At 46.8% G+C, this 10,007-nt stretch overlaps 1 pseudogene; it reads left to right on the plus strand.

Annotated features, from left to right (window-relative positions):
• The first annotated feature begins 8,360 nt into the window (after window positions 1–8,360).
• Window positions 8,361–9,763, plus strand: LOC149362809 (uncharacterized; annotated as a pseudogene).
• Window positions 9,764–10,007: the final 244 nt, after the last annotated feature.

Raw genomic sequence — 10,007 nt, forward strand, 5'->3', positions numbered from 1 at the left:
CAAAGAAATTCAGCCGCCGCGGCCGGGATCGAACCCGCGTCTTTCGGGCCAGCAGCCGAGCACCATAGCCACTGAGCCACCGCGGCGGCGCACATGAATGAAGATAACCTTAAATGTGAAGCATGCATTGATGCGCCCAAAGTAAACCGCCATTTATGTACATGTGCAAAGATTCACACTGCGCAGGGTTAGAAGACGAACAAATCGTTTTCCACCAGAGGTTGCTCTCAAAACTTTGAACACAAAATAGACATTGCTATCCAGTTGTTATCCAGTGCGGGCAGCAGTTCCAACTTCTTGACAGACAAAACGGATTTATTGAAGACCGGAGCAAAATGCAAGTACAAAGAGAAAAGGGTGTTGGGCTGTAGAAAGGCGGCCGCGACTGAGACTCGGCGCGCACCTCTTTTTCTCGTTCTTTGTTTGCAGTGGGCTTTTAATCCCTTCGATAATCGGGCGGAGCTTTAGTAAATCTGTTCTCGCCCAATTTCGACCAATACCGCTGCAATGGCACTGTAGATACATGTGGGCCGAGCCCAGTGCTCGCCATAGCCTGGAACATGCAACCTATCGAGGCGCCAGTAAACCCCACCGCTTAGCTCGACAGACGGGTCGTTTAAGAAGTTTCCGACCTTACTGACCCCCCACCACTTGAGAGCTCATGTCTTTTCAATGGGAAACGGTCGTCAGCTCTTTGCGACCCTGACAACGCTGTTCACGGTCTTGCTCCCCGTTTCCCGCGGCCTTGGACAGCGTCCGGAGGGCGCGACGCGCTGTCATCATTGTCAACCCCTCCAGACTTCGGACGGACACGGAAGGGGAAATGAGCTACTGGCGCCGTAGGCTTATAGCTTAACAGTCCAGTTCTGCATGAGTCGTTGCCGTGCTGTCCCGACAAATTTTATAATGTGATGACCACAACTGCCCGACCGCTGCTCACTGCTTGCGCATCCCGTCCCAGAACCGGGTCGTCCACCTTAAGAGGCCATGGATACCTGTTTTCCGCTTTCCGGAGAACTGTTGAATTGAAGAATGTACATGTCTCAAATATACACTGAGAGTGCCCATTTTTTCTTAGCGGAGATACTGTTATTAGTCAGTCATATGTGTTCAGATACGAACAAAGACTTTGACGAAGTCACAGAACATCTAAGGGAAGGGATTCATCGATACGTTTACTGTTCGCAAAAGTGATTCGAAAAAAGTTCAGTGGGCACTTTGGCTCTCTAAAGCGCTACAAGGCGAAAGCGTTTCCTGGCGCACTGTTCTTTATTTTTCTCTTATTTTACTGTTTCTTCTTTTCTTATTTGCTTCCTTTTGCTTCATTTTTTATTTTTGTTTATTTTTAATTTTTTCTAATTTCTTCTGTTTCTATTTTTCTATTTTCTAATTTCTTTTACTTTATTTATGAAACCCATGCATTCACTAGTTGCGCGTTTAGTCGTGCTCAATCACTGACCCTTCGTGGCGGAGTGGTACGTCTCCACTTCGAATGCCAAAGGCCCTGGTTCGATTCCCAGCCTCGATACAGTTTATTTTTAAGTAGTGACGCCGAAACGCGGACACAATTTCTAACATTCCTTGGTCACGACAGTATGAGGCGTTAGAGGCTATCGGCTTGAAACCGCATGGTGCCGTCTTTTTAAAGTAACAGCACCCCCGATAGATAGAGTAGAAGCAACCCGAAAAGTAAACCACCTCCTTTGGAATTCTCATAAGGTTCTCCCTTTTAATTTTAGATTTAGCCGTCATATAGTGCTCCAACCTCGGCACATCCAGCATTTTCTTTTGCCACTGTGTATTTTCTTGGGATCGTACTCTCTGTGTCAAGGATGTCTTACTGCCGGTTGCTTCCCTTTGACATTTGTAGGTATTAATAAGCTATCTAGTTTTTAGCCACCATACTGTATAGATACTCCATCAGTATAAGCATCTGAAGATTGTCTGCACCCATTGCGTCTCATTCATATGCCTCAACCGTTGTTCGTGCTGCACCTTACGCTTGCTTCACCCGATTCTAATGTTGCGCATCCCATATCACCTTTAATTGCTTCATTAGTAGTGTTTTTATGTGCCACAAGGCAAGCCCACCAAATGCCCTCTGCTTTATTTCAAGTGGCGAATTGGTGGCAGATCCTGGCAGATCCCAAAGGCAAATTACAAACGCCAAGACCGATCCTCTTGGAGTATTAGCAGTGTAGGCGAACAGCGGAAAGCCCTTCATTTACGTAAAATTTCTCGCCACTCACCGCACCGATGTAGTGCAAAGCCGCATACTCTCTTGGATTCTTACCTTCCTCGTCGTACGTTTGTGCACTTTCAATCTTGCTATAAGCAATTTATGATGTTGACAAATCTCTTCAGGCTGAATATTATTAACTAACTTGTGATAATTAACTTTTGAAGCGAAACGCTACACTACCCGCATCGCAGCCGAGCTTCGCGTGAGCCGTCGGTGCCAAGATTTGCCACAGCTGCGAATGCGCGAAACCGAGTGACGTCACACGCAGCACAAATAAAAAAAAAATTACGAGGAACTTTAGCGGCTAAAGTGGTGAAAGGCGAAAGCCTGAGTGCTGCATTCTGCTACGCGATTGTTCACTGCACATTTTGTTGGTGCATTAATTAACTGCCAATTAATGACGCTTAAGCTTCGCCTTGAGGAGTGGAACGCGTCAGCGTGTTGTAGCGCTGCCACGGAGTCCAAGGAACGCCACCACCCGTTCGGCGCGATGCGTTGCCCTTTGAACGCAACGCTTTTTGAGGAAAGGAAATGGGGCTGTAATTCTCTGTCATCTCGGTGGACACCTGAGCCGCACCTTATAGGAAGGGATGAAGTGTGAGTGAAAGAAGAAAGAGGGGCCGTAATGAAGAAAATGAAAATTGTATTTGAGGAAAGGAAATTACGCATTAACTGTCTCACATATTTCGGTGTACACCCGTCAAAATTCGCGCGCCGTGACGTCACGACAACTTGGACCAATCTGAAACGCGGACAAATACGCCTTGCTCGTCGGTAAATTGGTTTTTGAGAAAAGGAAATGTGTGTCTCTCATATCTCGGTGGACACCTAAACCTCGCCGTAACGGGAAGAGAAGAAGATGGGAGTGAACGAAGACACCGTATTCACTATGCTCCGTTTCATACATCATGTGCAACGCGGTGAAGGCTACGGAAGTAGTCCGCAGAAAAAAATAAAGAGAGGTGTATCCCTCCGTGCTGTTTTGTGGCCGTGCGGTCTAACGCGTCGCTCCATCTTCCTCCCTTCCCGTTACGGCGAGGTTTAGGTGTCCACCGAGATATGACAGATACATTTCCTTTCCTCAAAAACCAATTTACCGACGAGCAAGGCGTATTTGTCCGCGTTTCAGATTGGTCCAAATTGTCGTCACGCCGCTGAGCTGGACGCCATTTTCTCAAAAGTAAAAGGGAGGCGGACAGAAAGAGTAAACACGGCGGCCAGCGGGGACAGCGAGAACGTGAAATGGAAAAAGACGACACACGCAAAATACAAAATCACAGATCTCGACCGATTCATTCGCAATATCATCGTTTTTTGTCACGCTGATGACAAATGTATTACCCACGAAGCCTGTCGGCAATGCATTTGTTATTTTTCGCTCACCACAAGCAACGCACTATTTTCTGTCACGGATGCAGGCTGCGCAAAAAAGAGCGCTAGCTTTGACAGCGTTAGAGTGTACTAGAAAGGTCTAACAGCGTTGCACCTGATGTATGAAACGGAGTATAGACGCACCTTTGTTCATTGCAAACCATCGAGCTGGCATGGCGGAGTGGTAGCGTGCTCGACTCGGACTCCAGAGACCGGGGTTCGATTCCCAAAAACGGCCAATTTCTTACTCGGTTTTATTTATTTATCTGCTCTGACTAGAAAGATTAATTAGACTAATTGGTTAAGTAAGCAATTAACTAAACTCAGTCAAACTTGGAACATCACTATACGATCCCTTTAATTGGTTGCATGGTTAATTAGCCAAAGTACAATTGGCCCCGTTTGAAATTCGCGCACTGGGACGTCACGACTGTTTCGACCAACTGAAAAGCGTGACATTTCTGTCGACAGCTCCTGCTTACAACGATGAGGCATTAAAGGCTTCCGCCTTAAAAAATCAGGGGGGCACTTGGTTGACCTAAAGTGCGGTGAGGCGAAAGCCTTAAACGCAGTGCTGCTGCTTGTGTCACTGATGCATGGTTAAGCTTCGCCTCTAAGAGTGGAACGCGACAGCGTCTTCCAACGCTGCCAGGGAGTCCACAGAACGCCATCGCCCGTTCGGCTCTACGCCTTGCTCGGCGGTAAATTGGTTTCTGAGGAAAGGAAATGTAGCTCACCCGCATATCTCGGTGGACACCTGAACCTCGCCGTAAGGGAAGGGAAGAAGAGGGGAATGAACGAAGACACCGTACTAGCTAGACGCGCCTTTGTTCATTCCAAACTGTCGAGCTTTGCATCGTGGAGTGGTTAGCGTGCTCGTCTCGCAGTCCGGGGACTCTGGTTCGATTCTCCACATCGACCAATTTCCTACTCTGTTTTATTTATTTGTGTGGTCTGCCTAGAAAAGTTAAGTAGGCTAATTGGTCTTTACCATTGGTCTAATGCCATGCATCATGTCCTGTCACTCACCTGTCAAGTGATGGAAATCGAATTTTCGACACGATGTGTATGAAACGTCTAACTATTAATGATGGTTAATGATAGTTAAGCATGACTTCCACATTTCTTGATAGTAGTTAATGTATGGATAGTAATAGTTAACCTGATCTTAACTAGTAGAGTGGTGAATTAGTGTTAGTTGAGACATGCAACTTCTTAACTACTACCAATTACCAGTGCGTCATCTAGTCGTTAAGTACAATGATATAATCATGAAATCCCTTTATATCATGTACCGATTTCTCGATTGAACCCGATTAAGTATCGATTGATTATTGATTGGCATATGCCCATATAAGGCATGCATCCGAAACGCGGACACATTTGTTAACAAGTCTTGGTCACCACAGTGCGAGGCATTAACCTTAAAAAAAAAAAACAGCGCGCCAAGACACTCTCATATCTCGTTGTACGCCCGAACCGCACCGTAAAGGAAAGAAAATGAAAAGAAAATTGGTTTTAAGGAAAGGAAACGACGCCTGTCTCTCTCATATATCGGTGGATACCCGAACCGCGCCGTAAGAGCCTTAAGGAAAATGAAATGAAATGAAAATTGGTTTTAAGGAAAGGAAATGCCTGTGTCTGATATCTTTGGTACACCGGAAAGGAGTGACGTCACACGCGACACAAACAAAAAAATAAATAACAGACAAAAAGTGCGCCACGAAACTCTCATATCTCGGTGGACACCCGAAGCGCACCGTAGGGGAAGGAAAATGAAAATGAAATTGGTTTTAAGGAAAGGAAACGACGCCTGTCTCTCTCATATCTCGGTGCATACCCGAACCGCGCCGTAAGGGCCATAAATGAAAATTGATTTTAAGATAAGGAAATGCCTGTCTCTCATATCTTGGTGTACACCCGAAAGCAACTGACACCACAGTATACCGGGTGTTTTTTTAGAAGGTCCAAAATTTTCAAAGAAAGGTAAATTCCTTTAGATTTATTTTAACCCTGGGGCTATACTGAGGGCTACGGCGGACACCAGGTAAGAGGCAAACTACTTTAATTAGTTCGATGATAAACTGAATACGTTCATTAACTTTTATAATTTTTATATTAGGGGATATGTTGTATTCGCAGTATTGGAGATCGTCTTCCAAACAGTCCAGCCATGAAAAAAGATTTTCATGAAAAAATTTTTTGCGCGCGTAACAAAACGAGAAAAACTCACCCTGGTAGGCAGCTTCACACTATAACACAGCGTCCGTGAGCGCCTGTGACGTAGCTCGCTCCACCCTGCACCTTGTGTCAATGCGTTTTTGTTCCAGCGCGGCTTGCCGTGAGGCCGCGGAGCGAAGCGAGATAAGCAGCGGTAGCGCAGGCCGCCAGTCCGGGACGCGTGACGCAAAGCGCAGGGCGGAGTGAACTACGTCAGAGGCGCTCTCGCCGCTGCGTTACGGTGTGAAGGTGCCTACCAGGGTCACTTTTTCGCGCCTCGTAACGTGCGTGAAAAATTTTTAAATAAAATTGGTTTTTCTCGGTTGGACTGTTTAGAGGACGATCTCCAATTCTGCGAATACAACATATCACCTAAAACAAAAATTAGAAAAGTTAATTAGCACATTTAGTTACTCAGCGAACTAATTAAAGCAGTTTCCCTCTCCCCTGGCGCCCGCCGTAGCCTCCAGTATAGCCCCAGTGCTAAAATAAATCTAAAGCAATTTACCCTTTTTTTTTTAATTTTGGACCTTCTAAAAAAAAACACCCGGTATGTCTCTAAAGCAACCTTCTAAAACAGCACCGTGTTCACTACATGCGCGTCTCCTCCTCCGCCTCCGTACAGGCAGTGTGTGGACGGCCGAACGCCTCCATCGAACGCCTCCACCTTTACGAGATGCTTCATAACGTGGACACCCGGCCATGAGGCTGTCAAAGGAAACCAACGTGAGGACGCCAACGCCCGAGCATACGCCAACCGGGAGGCGCGCACAGAAGGGGAACTGGACGCAGCCACTAGACAGTATGGAGCCATCTTAAAGCACCAACGAGCCCTCAGGAGGACGTATCCCCCTCCCCACAAGGACCTTAGTAGAGAGCAGTCGGTTGCCTGGAAACAACTCCAGACTAATACATACCCCAATCTGAGCTTACTAAGCAAAATCTATCCTTCCACATATGACAACAAATGCCCGCTAAGCGGTGAACACCCAAAGCTTTACCACGTTGCATGGGTCTGTCAGAAAATGCAGGCAGCGCCGATAAACAGCACACCACCACCGGAGCAGTGGGAGGCTGCGCTGTCTAGCTCGAAGCCTGAAGAACAGCTCAAGCTGATCGACAGGGCTCGCAAGACTGCAAAGGACACTGGGGCCCTGGACTGAGGGCTCTACCTACGCTGAGAGAACCTTATAACAACGAAGTTTTTCATTCATTCATTCATTCATTCATTCATTCATTCATTCATTCATTCATTCATTCATTCATTCATTCATTCCACCGTTATCGTGGTGCTCCCAGTGCATTGTGCGCCAAGTGCGACAGCCATGACGTCAAACCAAGCACAAATGCAGCTTTTCGCTTCTATATCCAAGCTTAAACAGAGCTAAGGCAAAGCCTAATTTTTTAACTATCACAAATAGGCAACTCGTTGCAACCAGGGATTTGTAACCGGTCGTTAGTAATATCCATATCAGTTTTGAGAATTTTGCAATTATCCTCGGCATGGTGGCTCAACCAATTCTGGTTACATAGTGGCAAAATGCATGTGCTTTCGAAAACCATGTAGGCAAAACAACCTTTCCAGTGCACGTAATTAGTCGGAAAAGCCAAAATATGTCGAGCTACAGTACCAAGGGTAACCGCGTTTCCGAAATTCTAAAAACTGATGCGGCTATTGCCAATGACCGGCTACAAACCTACTTGCCACTAGGCGCCTAACCCTACCATTTAAAAAGTTAATTATAAGATAATCTGTGCTCCCAGTGAATAAAATGAGTTGAAAGTTAAAGCTTCTGTAGTCTACTTCGCATCTGTCTGTGTCTTCCAAGCGCTACAGGCTTCATCTAATCATCCATCCTGGATACCGACCGTATCCAGGTATCTTGTTGCGCATCCAGGTATCTCCGCATCGAGGCTTCTGGGTTACCGGACCAATCCTGGAGATTAATTGGGGACGCCGTTATCTCACACACTGCATAGACTGGCTGCCAATGATAATACCCAAACCCCCATAAATAATAGCGAAATGAAGTAATTATTTGATGATATTGAACTCCCGTTTTTTCACGCGTTTTCCTTTATGGTGTTGGTGGTAAACGTTTATTTTTTACAATATTTTTTTGCGCCTTCAGATGGAGTCTTTCATCTTATCATCAGGGTCGGTTCGCCTGGTCTAGGGCTCCGCTGAGGGTAGCTGCCCTGACTAGTCCTTGTTGGACTCTCAGGATGTCGCTGGATAGCTTCCTCTCCCACTGTTCCGCACTCGGGTTTTCAATGATGGATAGCTTGTCTATTTTCTGGCATGCCCATGCGTTTTCCTTTAGCAGCCCAGCTCAAGCCTAGTGTTGTTTGTGCCGTTGTGCAATGCCGTTTAAACCACGGTCGGCAAGAAGAAGAAAAAGCAGGAGCAAGACACGCGAAGCGCGTGCAGAAGAAGAGAAGAAGCCTGCCTCATCGGTCGCCTGCCGCTCCATTCCACTGCCCAGGAGTTTTAAAACTGCCCTGGAAAACACCGTACTGAGGAGAGATGGGCCAGCCTGCTCCATTGCCGCCATTCCCAGCCGCCGGGGCTCCACTTCCGCCAGTCTCAGCCGGCGGGGCTCCAGGCGTCCCTCTTGGACCCGACGACGAGATGGATCCCATTCAGATGGAGATGATGCTGTGAGTGGCTGCTCTAGGGTGCCTACTAAGTTTTGTTGCAGGGAGACCGTCCGACTAGCCAAACGTGTACAGAAAATGAAGCTATGGGGTGATATTTTCGGTTTTAAAGATCAAATGACACTCTCACTCGAAGAATGCTCTGAGGGCACGTTTTGAGGGCAGCTGTACAGAAACCTTAATACGAGACAGGAGAGAGAAACCACTTGGATTCGGTCGCGAGAGATGCAGATTTTTGGCTGACATGATAGCTTTGTGCCGCGGGCTCTTTGCCATTGTCATACCCACACATGAAGCTATATCTTATTTAGAATGACAGGTTCTAATCTGCGGCCGGATAACGGAAGGCTGTCAATATAAAGAGAGCCTCAAAACTATTCGTGGTCGCGGCTCACGAGTGGGAGCGCGTTTAGTGGCTGTTTTGAGAGTGTCTTCTGGTTGAGAGCGTCCCGTTATACGATCTCTGATAGAATGCCTGAACTTACTTCAAGGCGGCAGGAATTCGAAAGGTGCATTCAAGATGTGCCTTTCGCGACAACTTTTAATCGAATAAGCGTTTCTTAGCCCTGGATATTCTACTGCAGTGATTCTATGCCCCCTTAACATTCTTCGTCCACGTGGTACACACGACTTTATGAACGTACAAGAAGATCACCTTAAAATTGAAGCACGCGTTGGTATGCTCAAAGTAAACCACTTTGTATGTACATGTGCTACATTTACATTGCGCAGCGTTGTAATACGAACAAATCATTTTCCACCAGAGGTTGCTCTTAGAACACTGAACACAACATAGACATTGTCATCGAGGTTTATTGATGCTCGCCTGCCTTAGCCGCTAGCCGCTGCAAAACTCAACATGGAAACAACACAACTCTTCGTTATTTATCGACGATTTCCTCCTTTCCCGCAGCCAACAAGCAATGTACGACCTGATGCAGCGGCCCATCATTCCGGATCCATTGGTCTTCGTCTGCGCCGCCTTGTACCTCATCATTGTCATGACTCTGCTCATCGCCGGGGCTTTCTACTTCACCAACCGCCGTGAGTGCGTCGGGCAGAGAGTGTCCCTACAGCTCCTGCGGAACAACAGGACAGAGATTTGCGTGTTATAGGCAAATGTATATGTTTAGCCCTGGGGGCACCCACCTGAGCAATACACCTCCATGTCGCACAGAAGAAAACCAGCCTAACGGTGCTGAAAGCTTATTTGCGAAGTTTGACCGCCAACCACAGAATGAAACACCGCCTTCACTCGCAGAGAACAGGTAATATAGCTTAACAGTACCCTATAGTCACAGTGCAGGAAATATAAGGAAGGACTCTTGCTCCGCCGCTGGCACAAAGTCCCCTGGTTTCTCAAGCACAACGAGGTGACTATTCGCTCGCTGGCTAATTTTCGCGCCTTAATTATTTCAATGTTACGTGTGTAGGAACCGATGCTTGGTGACAAAACAATAACTCGCCTGGCGTTCCATCATTTGCTCACTGTATGGTATGCTCGTTCTTTCTTCTT

Source organism: Amblyomma mixtum, chromosome 2, assembly GCF_055824585.1.
Source record: "Amblyomma mixtum isolate Tamu chromosome 2, ASM5582458v1, whole genome shotgun sequence".
Classification (NCBI taxonomy): domain Eukaryota; kingdom Metazoa; phylum Arthropoda; class Arachnida; order Ixodida; family Ixodidae; genus Amblyomma; species Amblyomma mixtum.